The following is a 20463-nucleotide window of genomic DNA, read 5'->3' on the forward strand; positions in this document are numbered from 1 at the left end:
TGAAAGTAAAGAAAGACTTAAAAACAAGAGTGGAGGAAAAAAACATTAAAACGGAAGTGAAAAGAATAATCCAAAACAATCCAAAGTTAGTCAGAAATTCAGTAGATATAATCAAATCTACAGTAATCACTGGTAGAGAAGAGGAAGAAGTAAAAAACAAGATCACAAGAGACAAAAAGAAGATGGCAAATGTAATGAGCTTACTAAAAGAAGTATCAGAGGAAATCTGTAGTAAAGACATAGAGGAACACAAAAGGTTAGGGAAATATGAGAAAAGCAAGACAAGACCTCTAAAGGTGACTTTCCAGAGTGTAAACACTGTGGAAGAGATACTAAAAAATGCAAAGAATCTTATGGAGAAAGAGGAGTTATAAAAAATGTATGGAAAAAAAGATGCCTAACACAAGAGGAACTGGAATTACTGAAAGAGAAAAGGGAGGAAGCAAAACCAAAAAAATGAGGGAAGATCAGAAGAGGAGAAAAAGAAATTTTTTTACAGAGTAATAGGATTGCAGGTAAGAAAGTGGTACACAAACAGGATGGAATAAAAAGGAGGAAGGTAGTAGAACCATGTCATGACAAGTATATAAACAAGATGATAAAGTTGATGTACTCAAATGATATATAAATTACTAGAGATGAATGATTATGTCAGAGAAAATGAACCACAAATAATATGCCTAACTGAAACAAAATTAACACCAAGGATATCCAATGACATACTAAACTTAGAGGAATACAATATATGGAGAAGAGACAGAAATTTTAAAAAAGGAGCAGGAATTATAATATTAACTAAGAAAAATCTAAAACTCAATGAAACAAAACTAGATATACCATTACAAGTAGAACTGATTGCAGTAGAGATCAACACATCTGAAGGGAAAGTAATTGTAGCCAATTTGTACATGCCACCCAGATCAAACACATGGGAAAGAGATGAGTATGAGGACCTGGCAGAGAGTACAATTCAGAGTTTAAGATCATTACTACATAAAATGGAAGAGAAATCGGAAAGAATTATACTAACTGGGGATTTCAATACAATTATAAATTGGAATACTCTAGATATAATTAGCCAAGAAAGCTGTTGGGACCAAAAGCTCCTGGATCTCGTGCAAGAGTTTTTCGTAACGCAACATGTGAGGGAAACCACCAGAAAAAGAGGACTTGATGTACCTTCAGTGCTAGATCTAATATTTACTAGGCAAGAAAATGATATTGACAGTTTAATATATCACCCTCCACTCGGCAAAAGCGATCATGCAGTACTAAATTATAACTTCAGGATAGCATATGACATAGTTAACAGCAATGACAGTTACAAAAAGAGCCTAAACTATAAAAAAGGAAATTATCAAGACCTAAAGAAGTATTTCTTAGAAGTTGATTGGGAAAATGAGCTTAGAGGACAAGATTTAAATGCTCTATATAAAAAATTATGTGAATTTTATGAAATAGGATTCTAGAAGTAAATCCCACAGCACAAAGAAGCAGATAAGAAAATAAAGAAATGGTTCAATACAGAATGTAAAAATCAAAAGAAAGAAGAGACTTGTTGTGGAATAGATACAGAAGACACAACAGTGAAAGGGCGTATAATAATTACAAACAGGCAAGAAACGATTATACAAGAATAAGAAGAGAAGCCCAAAAACAGTTTGAGGAGGATATAATAAATAAAAGTAGTGATCAACCAAAGCTGTTTTACAGCTATATCAGAAGCAAAACCAAATTAAAAGATATAATACAATCCATTACGGACAAGGGAATCACTTATACACAAGAGAAAGATATTTGTGAAGCACTAAATAAAAATTTCCAATTAGTTTTTACAGAAGAAAAAATTTTTGAGAGGGACTATGTGGAACATGCATGTCCACACATACTACCAGATATACAAATAGCAGAAAAAGTAATACAGGAGTTAAGTAGATTAGACAGAGGAAAAGCAAATGGTCCTGATGAAATTTCATGTTGGGTACTACGAGAATGTGCAAAGGAGTTAAGTAAACCATTATTTTTAATTTTCAATAAATCCTTGAGTCAAGGTAAACTACCTGATATTTGGAAGAAAGCAAATATTGTCCCCTTATTCAAGAAAGGAAATAGACAAAATCCACTCAACTACCGACCAGTATCACTGACCAGTGTTGTAAGCAAGGTATTAGAAAAGCTTATAAGAAAAGCTTAGATAAATCATCTAGAAGAACACAGTAAGATAACAGAAAGACAGTTTGGTTTCAGAAAAGGAAAATCATGTGTTACTAATCTGTTGAGCTACTATGACAGAGTAACAAACACAATACAGGAAAAGGAAGGATGGGTGGACAGTATCTATTTAGATTTCAAGAAAGCTTTTGACACAGTACCACACCAAAGACTTTTATAGAAACTGTACCATCAAGGAGGAATTCGAGGCAAACTGTTTTGTTGGATGCAAGATTTTCTCATAAAAAGATAAATGAGAACAGTACTAAGAGGAAACTACTCATCATGGAAAGAAGTGACTAGTGGAGTACCACAGGGTTCAGTGCTGGCACCAATCATGTTTTTAGTGTATATAAATGATATAAACAGTAACACTGGAAATGAGAGCTATCTGAATATGCTTGCAGATGATGCAAAAATACAAAAGAGAATTACTAAAACAGACTCTTGTAAAGAGCTACAAGAAGAATTAAATAAACTTCATGAATGGAGTAATACATGGGAAATGGAATTCAGTGTGGACAAGTGTCATGTAATCAAGTTTGGTAAAAGGGGAAAAAGTCCTGATTGGGATTATAAGTTAGGAAATAAAACCCTATACACATCCGAAAGAGAGAAGGACCTAGGTGTGATTATCAGTAACAGACTATCTCCGGCTGACCACATCAGCGAGAAGGTACGGAACATGTATACACTGCTTGCAAATATGAGAATAGCATTCATATACATAAATTAAGACATGCTAAGAAGGATAATAACATCATTCATTAGACCAACCCTGGAATATGCATCAGTAGTCTGGAGTCCTCATCTCAAAAAGCACATAGACAAGATTGAAAAAGTTCAAAGGGCAGCTACAAGATGGATACCAAGCTTAAGGGACCTAAGCTACGAAGAATGACTAAATAAACTGAATCTACCAACACTACAGGAGAGAAGGAAAACGGGTGACATGATAATGCTATATAAGTGCATATCAGGGAAGGAGAAAATAGACATAAATGATTACTTAACATATGGAGAAGCATCAGCAAGAGGACACTGCAAAAAACTGCATAAGAAGAGAGGTGATAAAGATGTAAGGAAATTCAGTTTCCCAAACAGAGCAATTGATCAATGGAATGCACTACCGAATGACATAGTGTGTGCCAAAACAATTCACAAATTTAAGGATATGTACGATAAATATGGTTTAAGACACGGGACAGTACGAGCTTGACTCATTCCTGTAAAGATACAATTAGGTAAGAACACACACACACACACACACACACACACACACACACGTGCGCGCGTACAACGCCTGGTATGTTCACTAGAATGGTGTGTTTCTCATTGTCTTTGGTGCCAACGTGTGTAAATGTACGGACTAATGCTTGATTCACAAACTTTACCCCTCAGTCGGCATATCATATCCTGCTTAGGTGGGAAAACTCTGGTTTGGTTGTGCCTCCACTGTCTATGATCTTCCCTGGCAAAGTTCCATAGCTTCTTCAAGATAAATGGTTCCTTTGCTGCAGACGGCTCGCCATTTTACTTGCTCCAAGGTATTGGTTTCAAGATCCTTCGGTATGATGTTGCATTTCTTCAGAGTTGTCCCTATGTGATCTTTATATCTCTTCTGTCCCCCTGGGTTGCGCCGTGCTGCAGGGTGTTGGCCATACAGAACGTGGCTAGGAAGTGATGCCCTGGCATGCAGAACACGTATCTGACTCATCTCAGATGTTTTTCAGCCAGCCTGGTCTCTATGCAGGATGACTTTGCTCACTTGCGAATTTGTAATTGAGGGGCTTTATCCTCCCATCTGAATTCTTGGATGCAATGTAAGTATCGGATGTGAAACGACTCCAGCTATTTGATATGAAGATGGTAACTAGTCCAGGATTCAGCTCCATATAAGAGGGTGGACAGGCATACAGCTTTGTACAGTATACTGATACTTTTGTTTCAATTCTCAGGTTGGTGTAGTCAAAGACATTCGGTCTGAGACAGCCAGGAAAAAGCTGAGACGTGGTATATTATTGTAATGACTTCTACATCAATGTTAGGTTTATCCGTGAGTATACTTCCAAGGCAGGTAAAATTTTTCACCTGTTTTACACATTAGCCATTTATCTGAAATGCATGAGGCTCTGCTTGGCTGTTTTTCTGAGAATTTTTTCTGTTTTACTGACATTTATCCAAAGGCCCATTGCATGGTATGTATTATAAACGATGGCAAAACTCTGTTGTAGGGCTTCTGGGGTATATGCAAGGATAGTTCAATTATCAGCTCTAGAAAAAAAGTAAATTCAGTCTTTGACTGTGCATGAAGATGCCTGAGATTAAATAAGTTACTGTCTAAACGGAACTGGATTTTTGTTAAATCATATTATTCATTTGTTTGTGATATAAAAGGGTGACTGCTGTGAGATAGATGTTAAAAATGACAGACGCCAAGACACATCCTTGCTTTAACCCCATGTCCACGTTGAAGGGTTCGGATTTGCTCCCATCTATGGATACACGAACATTCATGTTGTCATGCAGACTTTTCTGGATGGTAAAAAATATTTGTTTTGAACTCCAAATTTTGATACATCATTCCATTAAAATTCTCTGCTGACACTGTCAAATACTTTCGCAAGATTACTGAAGGCAATTTACAACTCACAATCCTGCTCGTGGCATATCTCTTCTATTTGCAACAAAGATCATAGGATCATCTCACAGGTACTTTTTTCCTTACAAAATCGGAAAGAATTATACTAACTGGAGTTTTTAGTATAAATATAAATTGGAATACTCTAGATATAATTAGCCAAGAAAGCTGTTGGGACCAAAATCTCCTGCATCTCGTGCAAGAGTTTTTCCTAACGCAACATGTGAGGGAAACCACCAGAAAAAGAGGACTCGATGTACCTTCAGTGCTAGATCTAATATTTACTAGGCAAGAAAATGATATTGACAGTTTAATATCTCACCCTCCATTCGGCAATATCTCACCCTCCATTCGGCAAAAGCGATCATGCAGTACTAAATTGCAACTTCAGGATAGCTTATGACATAGTTAACAGCAATGAAAGTTACAAAAAGAGTCTAAACTATAAAAAGGGAAATTATCATGACCTAAAGAATTATTTCTTAGAAGTTGATTGGGAGAATGAGCTTAGAGGACAAGATTTAAATGCTGTATATAAAAAATTCTGTGAATTTTATGAAATACGAGTCCAGAAGTACATTGCACAGCACAAAGAAGCAGATAAGGAAATACAGAAATGGTTCAATACAGAATGTAAAAAATCAAAAGAAAGAGGAGATTTGTTGTGGAATAGATACAGAAGACACAAGAGTGAAAGGGCATATAATAATTACAAACAGGCAAGAAACGATTATACAAGAATAAGGAGGGAAGCCCAAAAACAGTTTGAGGAGGATATAATAAATAAAAGTAGTGATCAACCGAAGCTATTTTACAGCTACATCAGAAGCAAAATCAAAGTAAAAGATATAATACAATCCATTACGGACGAGGGAATCACCTATACACAAGAGAAAGATATCTGTGAAGCACTAAATAAGAATTTCCAATTAGTTTTTACAGAAGAAAAAAATTTTGGGAGGGACTGTGGAACATGAATGTCCACACATACTACCAGATATACAAATATCAGAAGAAGTAATACAGGAGGAGTTAAGTAAATTAGACAGAGGAAAAGCAAATGGTCCTGATGAAATTTCATGTTGGGTGCTACGAGAATGTACAAAGGAGTTAAGTAAACCATTATTTTTAATTTTCAATAAATCCTTGAGTCAAGGTAAACTACCTGATATTTGGAAGAAAGCAAATATTGTCCCCTTATTCAAGAAAGGAAATAGACAAAATCCACTCAACTACCGACCAGTATCACTGACCAGTGTTGTAAGCAAGGTATTAGAAAAGCTTATAAAAAAAGCTTGAGTAAATCATCTAGAAGAATACAATATGATAACAGAAAGACAGTTTAGTTTCAGAAAAGGAAAATCATGTGTTACTAATCTGTTGAGCTACTATGACAGAGTAACAGACACAATACAGGAAAGAGAAGGATGGGTGGACAGTATCTATTTAGATTTCAAGAAAGGATTTGACACAGTACCACACCAAAGACTTTTATGGAAACTGTACCATCAAGGAGGAATTCGAGGCAAACTGTTTTGTTGGATGCAAGATTTTCTCATAAAAAGAGAAATGAGAACAGTACTAAGGGGAAACTACTCATCATGGAAAAAAGTGACTAGTGGAGTACCACAGGGCTCAGTGCTGGCACCAATCATGTTTTTAGTGTATATAAATGATATAGACAGTAACACTGGAAATGAAAGCTATCTAAATATGTTTGCAGATGATGCAAAAATACAAAGGAGAATTACTAACACAGACTCTTGTAAAGAGCTACAAGAAGAATTAAATAAACATCATGAATGGAGTAATACATGGCAAATGGAATTCAATGTGGACAAGTGTCATGTAATCAAGTTTGGTTCATTCATAGCCAGACGCCATGTATCCCAACCGGGGTGGCCAAGGGCTTAGAGTTAATTGTTTTACAGTGAGGGGCACTAATCCTCCACCAACCCCACCTGACACGTAAGTTTGGTAAAAGTGGAAAAAGACCTGATTGGGATTATACGTTAGGAAATAAAACCCTACACACATCAGAAAAAGAGAAGGACCTTCGTGTGATTATCAGTAACAGACTATCTCCGGCTGACCACATCAGCGAGAAGGTAAGGAACATGTATACACTGCTTGCAAATATGAGAATAGCATTCACATACATAAATGAAGACATGCTAAGAAGGATAATATCATTCATCAGGCCATCCCTGGAATATGCATCAGTAGTCTGGAGTCCTCATCTCAAAAAACACATAGACAAGATCGAAAAAGTTCAAAGGGCCGCTACAAGATGGATACCAAGCTTAAGGGATCTAAGCTACGAAGAAAGACTAAATAAACTGAATCTACCAACACTACAGGAGAGAAGGAAAAGAGGTGACATGATAATGCTATATAAATGCATATCATGGAAAGAGAAAATAGACATAAATGATTACTTAACATATGGGAAAGCATCAGGAAGAGGACAATGCAAAAAAACGCATAAGAAGAGAGGTGATAAAGACGTAAGGAAATTCAGTTTCCCAAACAGAGCAATTGATAATTGGAATGCATTACTGAATGAAATAGTGTGTGCCAAAACAATTCATAAATTTAAGGATATGTACGATTAATATGGATTTAGACACGGGACAGTACGGGATTGACTCATTCCTGTAAAGATACAATTAGGTAAGAACAATTAGGTAAGAACACACACACACACACACACGGAACAAATATCCATCAACTCCCTCTCAGTCTTACAGTTGGAAGATGGTAGACTAAAGTGTAAAATCATTAGTCTACAGTCCACCAGATTTACGTTCACATGCGCCAAGGGTTGCAGCTAATACAGTACAGTATATACAGTATGGTGTATGCATATACTCATTTGTTTATGCTCATGCAGAGTACCTCATTTTAGTGTTCTAGTTTACAAGATCTGAGTGTGCCTTAACCTAGACTAAGTAACCCCATCACTGGACTAGTTCCCGCAACTTACCTTAAATTAAAGGTTATTTATATACTATGCATAATTACTATAGAGGTAGCAATACCATTATTACCTACTCTTTGCTGAATGACAAGGAAATGTGAGTACACAACCTCCCTATGCCCGCATTTCTTCCTGCAGAAACAGATTTGTGTCATGGCGAACAACAAATCGTCAGCTTTTATCCTAAGTCTCGCCTCTGATCCTCGACGAGAATAGGGGAAATATATTCCACTTTCTTAGAAAGTGTCATATTCTACTAAGGGATAAAGTTTCCTTTCCTATTTGTACCGAGGTTCTTCACAGAGACGCCTTCATGCGGTGGCACCTACAGTATATGACTGGGTGACTCCACTTCCTGGTTAAACAAAAATGCCCCAGCTTTCTCCGTATCACTCGAAACGAGGATGGTGGGCTTCAGATGAAACGCAGTGTGTGAAAATGGTGCTGTGGTATTGTTCTTAATGCTCTTAATTCCTGTACTGCTCAGGAAGAAATAATCCCTTCCTTGAGGGTCGCTGAGTAACGTGCAGTTCACTGACGTGATAAGAAATAAGCTTATCAGTTATGAGCAGGTAGACGAAGGACGGTAGAGTAAGAACTATCCTTCCCAAGCACAATGTTCAGCACACTGGGACAGTAAAAGGTTGACAGTGTTCTGTTAAAAAAAAAAAAAAAAATGATTAACTGAAATAAAAACTTGCGGCGCAACTGCCTGAGTCATTTTCCAAAATAATATGAACATGAACTTCAAAGTGAAAAAAATTAATGAGATAGATGGCAAATTTACAGAAAATGATGAGCATTACAACCAATCGGTGTATATAATGGCTTACTTACACTGTTTGCAGTAGTTAAATGGAGCCAGTCTTAGAGGACGACCCATACGAATTGGCAAACTTCGAGATTCTCGAGCCATCAGGCGAGAGGTATGTCTTCGTTGAAGAGGGACGTATGGAAAAGCGCGTAAGTGTGGATGTTAATATCTGTGAGGTGGAGTCAGGATTACGCGATTATGAATGGTTAGTGAATGAGAATGAGGCCCATGCAACTGAGCAAACATTTGTTAGTTTTTCCCCTTATATATATATATATATATATATATACAGAGAGAGAGAGAGAGAGAGAGAGAGAGAGAGAGAGAGAGAGAGAGAGATAGATAGATAGATAGATAGAGATAGATAGATTATATATATATATATATATATATATATATATATATATAGATATATATATATATATATATATATATATATATATATATATATATATATATATATATATATATATGTATATATGTATATATATATATATATATATATATATATATATATATATATATATATATAGAGAGAGAGAGAGAGAGAGAGAGAGAGAGAGAGAGAGAGAGAGAGAGAGAGAGAGAGAGAGAGAGACATTATTTAAAAACTATCATACACAAAACCAACCTCATATAAAATGATACTATCCAGCCGACTCCTAAAATAAATCGCTAAGGAAGAGGTGTTAGTGGGCTTTCTTAACCGACGAGAATGAGAGCTATAGATGTAGTCCTGTTAAAGCTCGAGGATGATTAAGGCAGACATATTTTTTCTCCAGCTCAGCTTCCCCACAAGATATGACCCGCAGTATCAATTTACATCCAGAGCCCTAATCTATCTATCTATATACCTAGGCTGCTTCCCCCAATACAATGCTAAAAAACAAATTCAGGTTCTCCTAACTGTGAGCTGAACGTACTGACAAATGCACCACCAGCTGGCATGAAAAATCTAACAATATTTTCGAATGGTTTTGTATTAAGAGTCACAAGGTGAATGGAGGTGCTAGGAATCGCAAGGTTAGGTTAACAATTTTTTTTTTTTAGTTTCGTATGAGGCGTTGGCCAGGTGATGAATATTTTGCAGCCCAATTTCTCGTGTTTCGAGTCCTAGGCAGCAGGCAGTTAGACAATATGAATGGTCGCCGATATACGTAAATATAGAAAAAAAACTTAATATTAATAATTTCATCTGTTAATCTTGGTTTCTTCGTCTACCTTGTTCTGCTTGTGGCATGGAGCCACACCGTCGGCTGCCAAGTCCAGTAAGGGTTGTATCCACGTGTTACATGGCAGTCGACGGCATAGCTTTATTTCACATGCATTTTAAAGTCCAGTTGTGTGTGGGTCGTTTGACCTGTGAAATGAATAACAGAATATCGGTGAGCTTGTAATAAACTCCTTATCTAGCTGTTTGTACACGGAGTTTCTATCACCAAAGTATTGCAAGTTACAGCTTCATGATTTCTTATAATTTCTCTTACTGTTTCTTGTAACTTCCCGCATCATTTATTAAAGCGATGATGATGGTGATTTTTTTTTTTATAATGATCGTGAAGACCTCATATGCGTGAGTCGTAAATTTAGCGCAACCTATGACAGGAAAGGAAGTCTGGTCGACATGTCGCAGTAAATAAGTGATAAAACTTCATTTGGGCGTTAAGGAAGGGGGGAAAAACATGTAAGGTAATGTACTGTATGTATATATATATATATATATATATATATATATATATATATATATATATATATATATATATATATATATACTGTATATATATATATATATATATATATATATATATATATATATATATAAATATATATATATATATATATATATATATACTGTATATATTTTTTTTAAGGTTAATTATAGTATGAGAGAGGAGTGGATTCCTGATGGTAAGATCGTGAGATAAGTCCCAGCTGGATCGCGGAATAAGTTAAGGAGTTGCATTTCTTTATGACTGTTTACTAAACTTTCAAAGGAGTAACCGGCACGTCATGTAATATACCCTCGTTAATTCCATCACATTGAAGTTTAATGTTTACGTATAGATGACTCAGTACTAATATCCAAGATATAACATGTGATGGTGTGTTTCTCTCTGCCAAAGTGTCGTATGCACTGTTTAGTCTGTGTCCAAAGTCACATAAATGACTATCCCCTTACCATTAATGGACTGACTACTAAGCGAATCATAATCTCATTCTCCTTATTTTATTAATCAATTCTGATAAATGTTCTCAATGTTGTGCTGTCTCTGGGAAAGGTAACATTACTGCTCTTGCAAACTGGACTTTAAAGAGATTGTGGGTACTGGGGATGTGGATGTTTGGTATTCCTTTATATTTTTTACAATGACCGACTCTATACAGGATCCGTATTGTTCCCTGTGCAGTGTACGGATGTCGTGTATGGGTAATATCTGCCTTACAAAACATGTTGTACTCTAAGGGTTTTCCTTTCATCGAGTCCAGTCCTGTCTTGGATAGGTTCTCAGTAATAATACATCACTATTGTTTTCGCAGATATGAAGGACATCGCTCTTCTGACTTTTGGTTGCTGCTTGCTTTTATATTCGATCCTTCAGTAATATGGTGTTTTCTGTACTTGTATTCCCTGTACCTTCACTCGACGTTATTCATGATAATCAAAACCCTCGTAGTGATTATGTTAGAAGCAGTCTCCATCAAAACTGGGTTAGTAACACTAATCAATCAATACACTCTTCTCTTGTTCTTCTGCCCATATTTTTAATGTATTTAGTAATGGTTAGTTTCATTCCTTCATGCATATTAGTACAGTTGTATAGAACTGGAATAGTCAACATTCATGGTGCCATTTCTTTCCCTATAACACTATAGCCCGTTTTCCTGTCGTTTAAGGAAGCTCCCTAACACCTCATCTAAACGCTTTATTTTGCATATTACTCTTCATAATCATCTTATAGGTCATTTAAATCACTGAAATAACACGGCATTCATCATAAATAACGTAGGAATTAATATTAAATAGCCATATCCAAAATTACATTACTAAGACAAAAGTGTTAGGGAGCTTCCTTAACCGACAATAATACAGGCCTCTGGCTGACAGGGGCCTTGTGAGAAGGGTGATGAGAGACTACCAAAGAAATAAGAAAATTGGAGATAGAGGCAACGACGGAACAGGGATACCAAAGAGGAGATGGAATGATGGTGTGGAAAAGGCAGGGGCTTCGAAGTACAGAGTCTCGCACTACAAGGAGGTGGGGTGGGTAGGGAGCAAAACGGATTGGACTAGACTGATATCTGGGGAGGAGAGAGAGTTGAGAGTCGTGGTCAACGATCTGTAGCCAGAGAGAAAGATGATGTGACTAGAGTAAACGGTATAACAATCAACGGTGTTTAACTAGAAATTTGAAGCTTATGGTCAAGGAATAAACATGAAAAAACAAGATGTGGTGCCGGGCACAGAAAACCCGTCCCCGCCAGTCATTTTAGTGCTGACGTATAAACACAACAGGGTATCTAGTCAAAGATGTCACATATCAAATCTGGAGTAAATCGAGTGAAAACTTACTATTTTATGCCCATTTGAAATTTTAGACCCGACACACCTGACACTGAACCCCCCCCTATCGCTAACTGGGGGGTGACCACCCCTGTTATAAGACGTAGATTTGAAAGATGCATCTTTAGGATTTGGTTTCATCTCGATATGACGAATTTGAAAGGAGTTATGTCGAAAAGACGAAATATACATTTTATATCTGGGGAACCTACAGCCTGGGCCTTGGCCCAAAATTTAATCAGGTGATCAGAAGGTCATAGCCCATCATCCCTGTAATTTTAGCCAAAATCGCACTGGTAGTTTTCGCGTAAAATTGTTAACAGACAGACAGACAGACAGACAGACAAACAAACAAACAAGCAGAAAAACCGAGTGACAATAATACCCGTCCGTAAGGCGGACATGAACCCCCCACTGCAGACTGGATTATTGTGTATGTATTTGGTAATATGTTAATGATGAACTAACTAGGTTCGTTAATAACGTAATAGGTTCGCTTCCGGTCATTTATATTTATCCTCATGGCTTACATAGCCAGTTACACGACAGCAGAAAGATTACACCAGTAATTTTGGCGACGTAGTGTAAAATCCAGGATGAAGCCAACCGTTATTTCAATGTGTGTGTGTGTGTGTGTGTGTGTGTGTGTGTGTGTGTGTGTGTGTGTGAGAGAGAGAGAGAGAGAGAGAGAGAGAGAGAGAGAGAGAGAGAGAGAGAGAGAGAGAGATGTTGGAACTAAAAAAATCACAACACGAAGTATTAACACACCTCTTTAAGGGCATGGCAGGGCCTACCTTGTCTTCGTAAGGTTTCCAAACAGCAGAAACTTCCTTCACTCGGATACCTTCCCTACTGAGTGTCTTCTCGATCATCTCACTTTTATACATCAGCGCCAGGCACAGAGCGACGACGCAGAACATGCTCTGCTCTGCCGCATTTTGCTTGGGTTGACATTTTGTTTTCCGGGGTGAATAAACGATGTGACGAGAACAAAAACACCAAACTTACCGTAGAAATAACAGTAATTGCCTCCCAAGAGAACTGATCATTGTTGTTATTATTCTTTCTTTAGTGTATCGAGTCTTGAAAATATACAGTATGGTATATGGAGGATATTTTTGGCCACGTATCCATAGTCTGGCTCACGTATGATGTCATGTAAATGTAAATGAACATAGTCTCATTTGTCCATCTAGTTATGCTTGCTCCAAAATTATCTGAACAGTAGATTTTAATACATTATTCTTTTGGTTAATTCATGCAAAATATTTATGTAAGACACACAACAGGAAATGCCATTTATAATTCACGTTAAATTATTCAAGGAAAACAGAGCCACCAACAGGTAGCAATGCCCTCAAGCAGCTGCAATGTGTGTGTGTGTGTGTGTGTGTGTGTGTGTGTGTGTGTGTGTGTGTGTGTGCTCAATAGATGAATGTTAATTTCTTACTTCATATTCGAGACTTAAAGTATTTCATAACAAATCAAGATCATGTAAAGAAGTACTCTTCTAATATGTCGGTCTGACATTAAGAATCGGTAATAGTTTGGGAGGTCGTGGCATCAAGGTTTTCGTGCAAAACCAAATAACTGGCCAATCCAGTGTCAATTCGTCAGCTTTGACCCTATGTCATATACGCTGAATGCCAAATATTTTGAATAATTAAATTAATACATTCAAAATAGAAAAAAAAAAAAAAAGATACAGAACGCTGCATCTTTCTTCCATTAACAAATTTCATTACTGTTACTGAAAAAGTCCTACATAAAACAACGGTAGTAGAACGCTGAAACGTAATTATGAACGAGGATCTTCCAGCCCAAATATAGCTTTTTGTTATAACACGAACTACTTCTGGCCACTTCAATCCGTAGATGGCAGAAATCGTTTAAGCACCTTAATAATTCACACATGTACCGTCGATAAAAAAAAAAGTATCGGTACCCTTTCAGTGTGAGACATTATGATACACGGATTGATTTGATTTGATTAACTTATTACGCCCGAAAGCGACAAACCTAGTACAGTGCCATGCGGCCATATGTGAGGTGAGTACAGGGGAACTCGTGACACGCAGGACACGCTGTCGAGCTATAACAAATCAACACCCACCAAAGTGTGGATGATGCACGAGAATAACATCTAGGTTATCATCTTCCAACAAGTGTTTACAAGTGTCCACTAATGTGAGTCCGTGTGGTATTAAATCAGAGACAAGTGGACATTGCAGGCAATAATGGTCAAGGGTGTTGGCATTGGGTGCATCACACAGCTTACAGGAGGAGAAATGAGGTGCGTTGCCCGCCCCAGCCACCTGCCACACAGGTCAGTAGCCCAGTCTGAGGCGGGCACACACCATATTATGTCGACGAACCATACGACCACTGAGACGATATCTATGGGGATGAGAAAGTGGTCATAATGTTGGATGGATGCACTGTGAGCCCTCTCAGCATTTCTACAGTGGAGCATAGGGAAGCAGGCTGCTCTGCTTATTAACTGCTTGTAGCAAATGGGGCAGGCATTAGTAGCATCCACAGTGGGCGAATCCAGTCCACAAGCAGTCCTTGCAAGGAGGTCAGCGGTGTTGTTGGGTGAGACCAATATGACAGGGAATCCACAGAAAGTGCACTACCAGCAAACGATCATGGACAGTGGCCAAATGAAGGAGTATCTGCATAACAAGGTGTTGATATGCAGGCCTGGGAGAGGAGAGGGCATGGAGGGTCGGCTGTGAGTCACAGATGATCAAGCCGCTGTTGTTAGTCTGTATTAATTAATTAACTGCATCCAGGAGTCCATGTAGTTCGCAATAAGTAGAGCTTGACGAGGTTGGCAGTCAACGGCCCAACCAGCCCCCTTGAGGTGGGTCCAGACTTGGGGAAAATACAGCACAGCCAGCACTGTCATCCTACTGCAGGGAGCCATCAGTGTGGATATGGTGAGCCGAAGGAAGGGAAGATGACAGCCTGGCAGTGGTCTCCAAAGCTAGCTGTACACTGAAGCTGAGGCAGGGCAGTCTTGGAGGCCAGAGTGTATGAGATAGCTGGCACAGGGGTCTTCCAAGGTGGAATGCCATGGTCCACCTCCTCAGCAAGCACCGGTATGTTGATGTTTAGCCGTCGGACGTTTGAACAAACGGTATTATCTAGTGTGCAGCCACCATTGCAAAGCAGAGACCTCAGTGCAGTGGGATCAAGAGAAGTCCAAATGATGTGAGAGTAGTGGGGAGAAAGGTGAGGATAATGCAGGCACTTAACGCTGAACGGAGTATATTCTCTCAACAAGTGGTGGAAGGTTGAGTTCAAGTTGCATGTTGACAATTCTGGTTGAGCCAGGGCAGCCCAGGATGAGTCCCATTACTGCGTTTCGGAAAGTTGACAAAGAGCAGGGGAGAGATAATCAACAACTGATCGAATGAACGCTATGTATATGGTTCGTGCTACAGGAACAGACATCCTGGCAGCATAATTAGTGAGCCACTTGAGAGGTTTTAGATGCCGCTGTAGCCGGTTCAGCAGATCCTGAACAATCGTATGCATTCGTTGTCATGCAAGAATAGAGGAAGAAATCCATACAGGCGCCCCCAGATAAAGGTACTGCGTGCACAAAGTGATAACACAATCCCCGACAGAGAATACAGGCAGTGTTCTTGCTGGACGGGAACTGAAGATTCTACTCTTCTCTGGAGAGCTAATGAGACCGCATTTGGAGGCCGACTCTTGAAACAAGTGAAGGAAACGTTACAAATCTGCTGAGGAATTTCAGTGAATGCAGATGTCATCAGCGTAGCAAGTAATCGTGGTTCCAGGGATGTCAGGAAGGAGGGTGAGTAGATTATGTATGAGGGGGAGGCGGTGGTTGAATCGGTAGAGAGGCGGCCTGCAGTCCTAATGGACCCAGGATCGAATCCCAGCAGAGGCAGGGAACAGTTTAAGGATTTGAATTTCCTAAAAAGCAGACTTTCCTGATCTACCAGGCGACCCGCTGATATGTCATAAAAATACCCCGGCTAATACCAATACACCAGTCCTGTATGAGACAGTCCTAGCATGTATTCAATATGGATGGTGGGTGTTAGCGCCGAAGTGGTGACATGTGGAGGTGTAGGAGGACTACTGGGCTTTGGGATAGGTCACTGCCCCCAAGAAATAGACCCTGAAGTCTTTGCCCAGAGTCGGACACGTAAAAAAAAGAAAAAAGAAAAAAAAGAAAACTAAGGACACCATCTACTGGAGAACCAAGCTCAAATTCCTTAGCAGTGCTGTATGCATCCTTAAAAAGAACACGAGAGAACCTATTAGACAGGTAACCACGTATCCATCGCACCAGGTTTCCCTTAACTCCAAAATCCACTAGCTGGTCGAGGATGATATCTCTGTTGGCGACATCAAATGCACTCTTCAAATCAATGAAGGCCACTACACTGGTAAGGGATAGGAGGGTGTATAGCTCCATGAGGCAGTTATGTGTCCCTTGCTGTGGTAAAATGCTGTACAGTCGGGGTGAGAGCTTGTCCTGCAGCCTAAACAAGAAACTTGTGATGAGGATGCATTCCAGTACTTTACTGAAGCAGGAGGTGAGGGAAACAGGTCGGAATTTATAAGTGCCAGGCTTAGGACTAGGCACGATTGTACTGCAGGTCCAGACTTGTGGTACGTATCCCAGACGGAGGCAAAGGTTGAACAGCTGGAGAAGAGGATTACCAGGAACTTTCAGGAGAACACGGAGGACAGAAAAAGTGATGCCATCATCACCTGGGGTCATTACCCTACCCCTGGCGAGGGCCCATCACAATTCATCATCAGTTATAGCCACACCATCCTCATCGTCTGTCCTAATTAAAGCGGCAGTGAACCAGAGTGCATGAAAGTGTTTCTGGGTGGGGAGCACGTCCTGTATGTGTGCAGAAAGGGCGCAGTCCCTTGACTGTGCAAACCAGGCATCTACAAGATCCTGTGCATACTGTGCTGGACTGTGGTGGAGGACACTAGGGGGCTTCTACTTGACAACCTCGTTGATAAGGTGCCACATGGAACCAACAGTCGTTTGATGGTTGATGCTACTGGTAAGTTTATGCCATGAATTGGTATAAATGCAGTGCTGTAGAGCAGCTAGATCATCCCTGGACAATCGATACCAATGGAGACTCTCGGGGGAAGGTCGTCTTTGAAAGGCAAAACCATCTTCCACTGCCTTCCTCTCTACCTGAACGATGCGATTATCCAGTGTCCAGGTGTCGGCATCATGATGGTGCGTAATGTGTGGCCTGCTGACATAATGGGTGTAGAAGTCATGTGTCGAGCTGACAAGTGATGAATACAACTTTTGGGGACAATGAAGGTCGAACATGGGAAGAAGATTGGTCATATTATAGGAGATGTATGTAGGGCAGTACTTGGGTGGGATTGCAATGTGAGTGCGTCTGTGTACAGAAGAAAGTGTAGCAAGGAGGGAATAATGAAGGCTGAGAGCAATGTGATCAGGAAAGATGCCACGAGGCCGGACATAAGGACGTGATCTAGTGTGCCTCCGCGAGAGTGTGTAGGCCCACCGGTGTCCCAGCGGGTGACCTGATTATGACGAATATATTCAAGAAGTTTAGTCCTGTTACAGTTAACGGTGGCAGAAAGGTCCCCCAAAGCAGGGTGTTGGGCATTATAATCCCCCAAGTATAATCAACCTGCCTGGCGCAGAGTACATGTTGCTCAACCAAATTGTGCCACTTCCAATGGTGACCTCAAGAAGCTGGAAGGTTGTCTCATTGTCTATGGAGCTTTGGAGGAAACTGTGGGATGGAGGAGTGGATATACGTGACAAGTCCATTCCTAACTCGATGGACGTAAGAAACATAACCACTGAGAGTGGGTGCCTCTACCCTGAGTAGCGCACAGCCAACAAAGGATTCCTGAATGAAAATGATATCCGTGTGGCGACTGTAAACATATCCTTTGAGTGCAGTAAGTTTAGACCAGTTAGTAACACCACAGGCATTCCAAGAGATGACATGCAGGTGTGCCATGTTACCAAACTTTGCCATGACGTTTGCGAGGGCTGGATCAGGAAGTCTTAGCGGCATGGGAACTACTACACAGTGTGCCATGAGGGGAAGACTCCCTGGGGGGAGCATTCAGTTGTCCAATGGGAGTGACAATGGAGTGCAGCTTCTCCGTAAGGGTGGTGACTGTCGTAATGATGACTCGTGATTCAACCAGTGAATTTAGTGTTGTATCAAATGTGGCTTGCTTGCTAACCAAGCCATTAATGTGGGCTTCTATTGCAGCGAAGCATGTCGTAAGTGAGCTAATCCAAGTCCTGAGAGTGGCAACAGCATCATGAAGTTCAGTGACTGTAGCTGAGTCCAAACCGACAGTGGAGGCAGTGGGAGCATCAGTGCGGAGTGATGGTGGTGGTGACGCTAGTGGAGCCCCACCCTTAGCAACGGGGGTCGGGTTATCGTGGCGTCTAGTGCAGCCATGCCCAACGTTAACCCCTTCTTGATGACTGCGTACATTTCCAGTGCATGGTATCTCGAGGTGGCGGGTTGGGTTGCATGGAGGCTGTATCAGAAGCAGGTGGAGGGGGTTGGTGAGGACACATCAGAGTCGTGTTGGCCAGAGCACCATGCACACCGTTCTGGCACAGAGCAATACCGGGAGATGTGACTAATGCCCCAGCATCGAAAGCACCACGGTTGCTCGTCCTTCATCTTGCGAATCTAACATGATGGGAGGCAGGGAAGGAAGCTGAAGGTGACAGTTGGTGATGGCATGTGAGGAAGGCTCCAGGTGACTACCAGCCGATTGATAGGAGTGCCATTCTGGTGGAAACGTCGGGCTGAGTAGATACTTGGCAGCTCCTTGGCCAAGTTGGGATCAGTGCAGACAGGATAATGTGTAAAAAGGTAAGTTGGAAACTTGCGGGGCTTCTCAGGTGAGTCTTGAATTTCCAAAGAAAGGGATAGGAACTCTCCTTTAGTTACGCAATCTACGATATCCCTGCGACGTCTGGAGATGTAGACAAAACGGGAAATGATTGCAGACATCTTGACCTCTGCTTGGGCGTGGTCAAGGTGAAAAGCACGGTTGACCTCAGACAACCATCGAAGTTTGATGTCCTCAGTTGTGTTGTCTTTGAATAAAAGCTTGATGTAGTCAGCCCTGGGCACAAACACTGGAGGCGTAGAGCCAGGAAGCAACAGCGAAACTTGGGGGGATTGAACAAGCTGCGGGAGGCAAGGAGTGTTGGATCCAAGGGCTGTAGCCCTCTGCAGAGGATCAGAAGTCTCCTGCCGCTTGAAGGAATTGCTAGCAGGGGATGAAGGCTGACTATTGCTGTCCGAGGTGTTATGCACGGGGCGCTTCTCAGAGGAAGTTGCCTGCCTGACGAGGTGAGGTGCGGTAGGTACAGATAGTCCTGGTTCCATAGCTACTTTCCCAGCTAGTGAGACATTGCTACTACTTTATGGTAGCTGCAGCCAGTCACTCTGAGTCATTTCATCCTCGTCACTCAGTGCCAGGTCAGCTTCAAGGTCCTCAAGGGTGGCAGGGCCCGAGTGCTCCATGCTGAACACATAGGCAGGTAGCAGGGTGAGCGGGGTTTCAGCTTCACCAGCACGACAGAACAGACCAATGGTAGCAGGGGAAGTGGAGTGACTCGACCATGACGTCACACAGGTCGTACTGCGCATGCGCAGAAACGAGAAAACCCGACCAGGAGGGTCCCATCTGCTGTACTGAAGTTTCCTCCCAAACTACAGGCTAAGTCCAAACACCAGAAAAACACAACCAGTGGTGAAGTAAGCACTAGACCTTTATGTTGCTCGCTGCAACTACAGGAGGGTGTTGGAAGGCAGGGACCAGCGGAAAACCAGGAATATGAGCCGCATACAGCAATGATTTGTTTATGTCCAGCCCTCTGGTGGCGAAATCCATGATACATTGACTATGATTCATGGGAAATGACACGGTTATGTCGCTTTGTTTCCTTCATTTGTGTTGTTATAATATATATATATATATATATATATATATATATATATATATATATATATATATATGCAACATGTCCATCACCAATTATGTACCCAAGGTACTGAACTTTAGCTTGACCAAACTCAGACTTTGATAAATTAGCTACAAGATTAACCTGAACCAAACGCTCAAGAAATTTACTGACATGGCATAGGTGATCCTTCTAGTTGTCACTGAAGATTAATACATCATCAATATAAACAACACACCCTGCCAAACCC

The 20463-nt window shown here is 40.4% G+C and overlaps 1 protein-coding gene across 1 annotated transcript in view; it reads right to left on the minus strand.

Annotated features, from left to right (window-relative positions):
- LOC145395835 (uncharacterized) overlaps positions 1–13033 on the minus strand; it is a 216318-nt gene extending 203285 nt beyond the window's left edge. The window contains exon 1 of the mRNA XM_080269366.1: positions 13003–13033. The gene's annotated coding sequence lies outside the window, so the exon portion shown is untranslated. The remainder of the gene's footprint in view (positions 1–13002) is intronic.
- Between the last annotated feature and the right edge of the window lie 7430 nt (positions 13034–20463).

This window comes from Coenobita brevimanus, chromosome 33, assembly GCF_032717465.1.
Source record: "Coenobita brevimanus isolate Jiangsu-jjx chromosome 33, ASM3271746v2, whole genome shotgun sequence".
NCBI classification, from domain to species: Eukaryota; Metazoa; Arthropoda; class Malacostraca; order Decapoda; family Coenobitidae; genus Coenobita; species Coenobita brevimanus.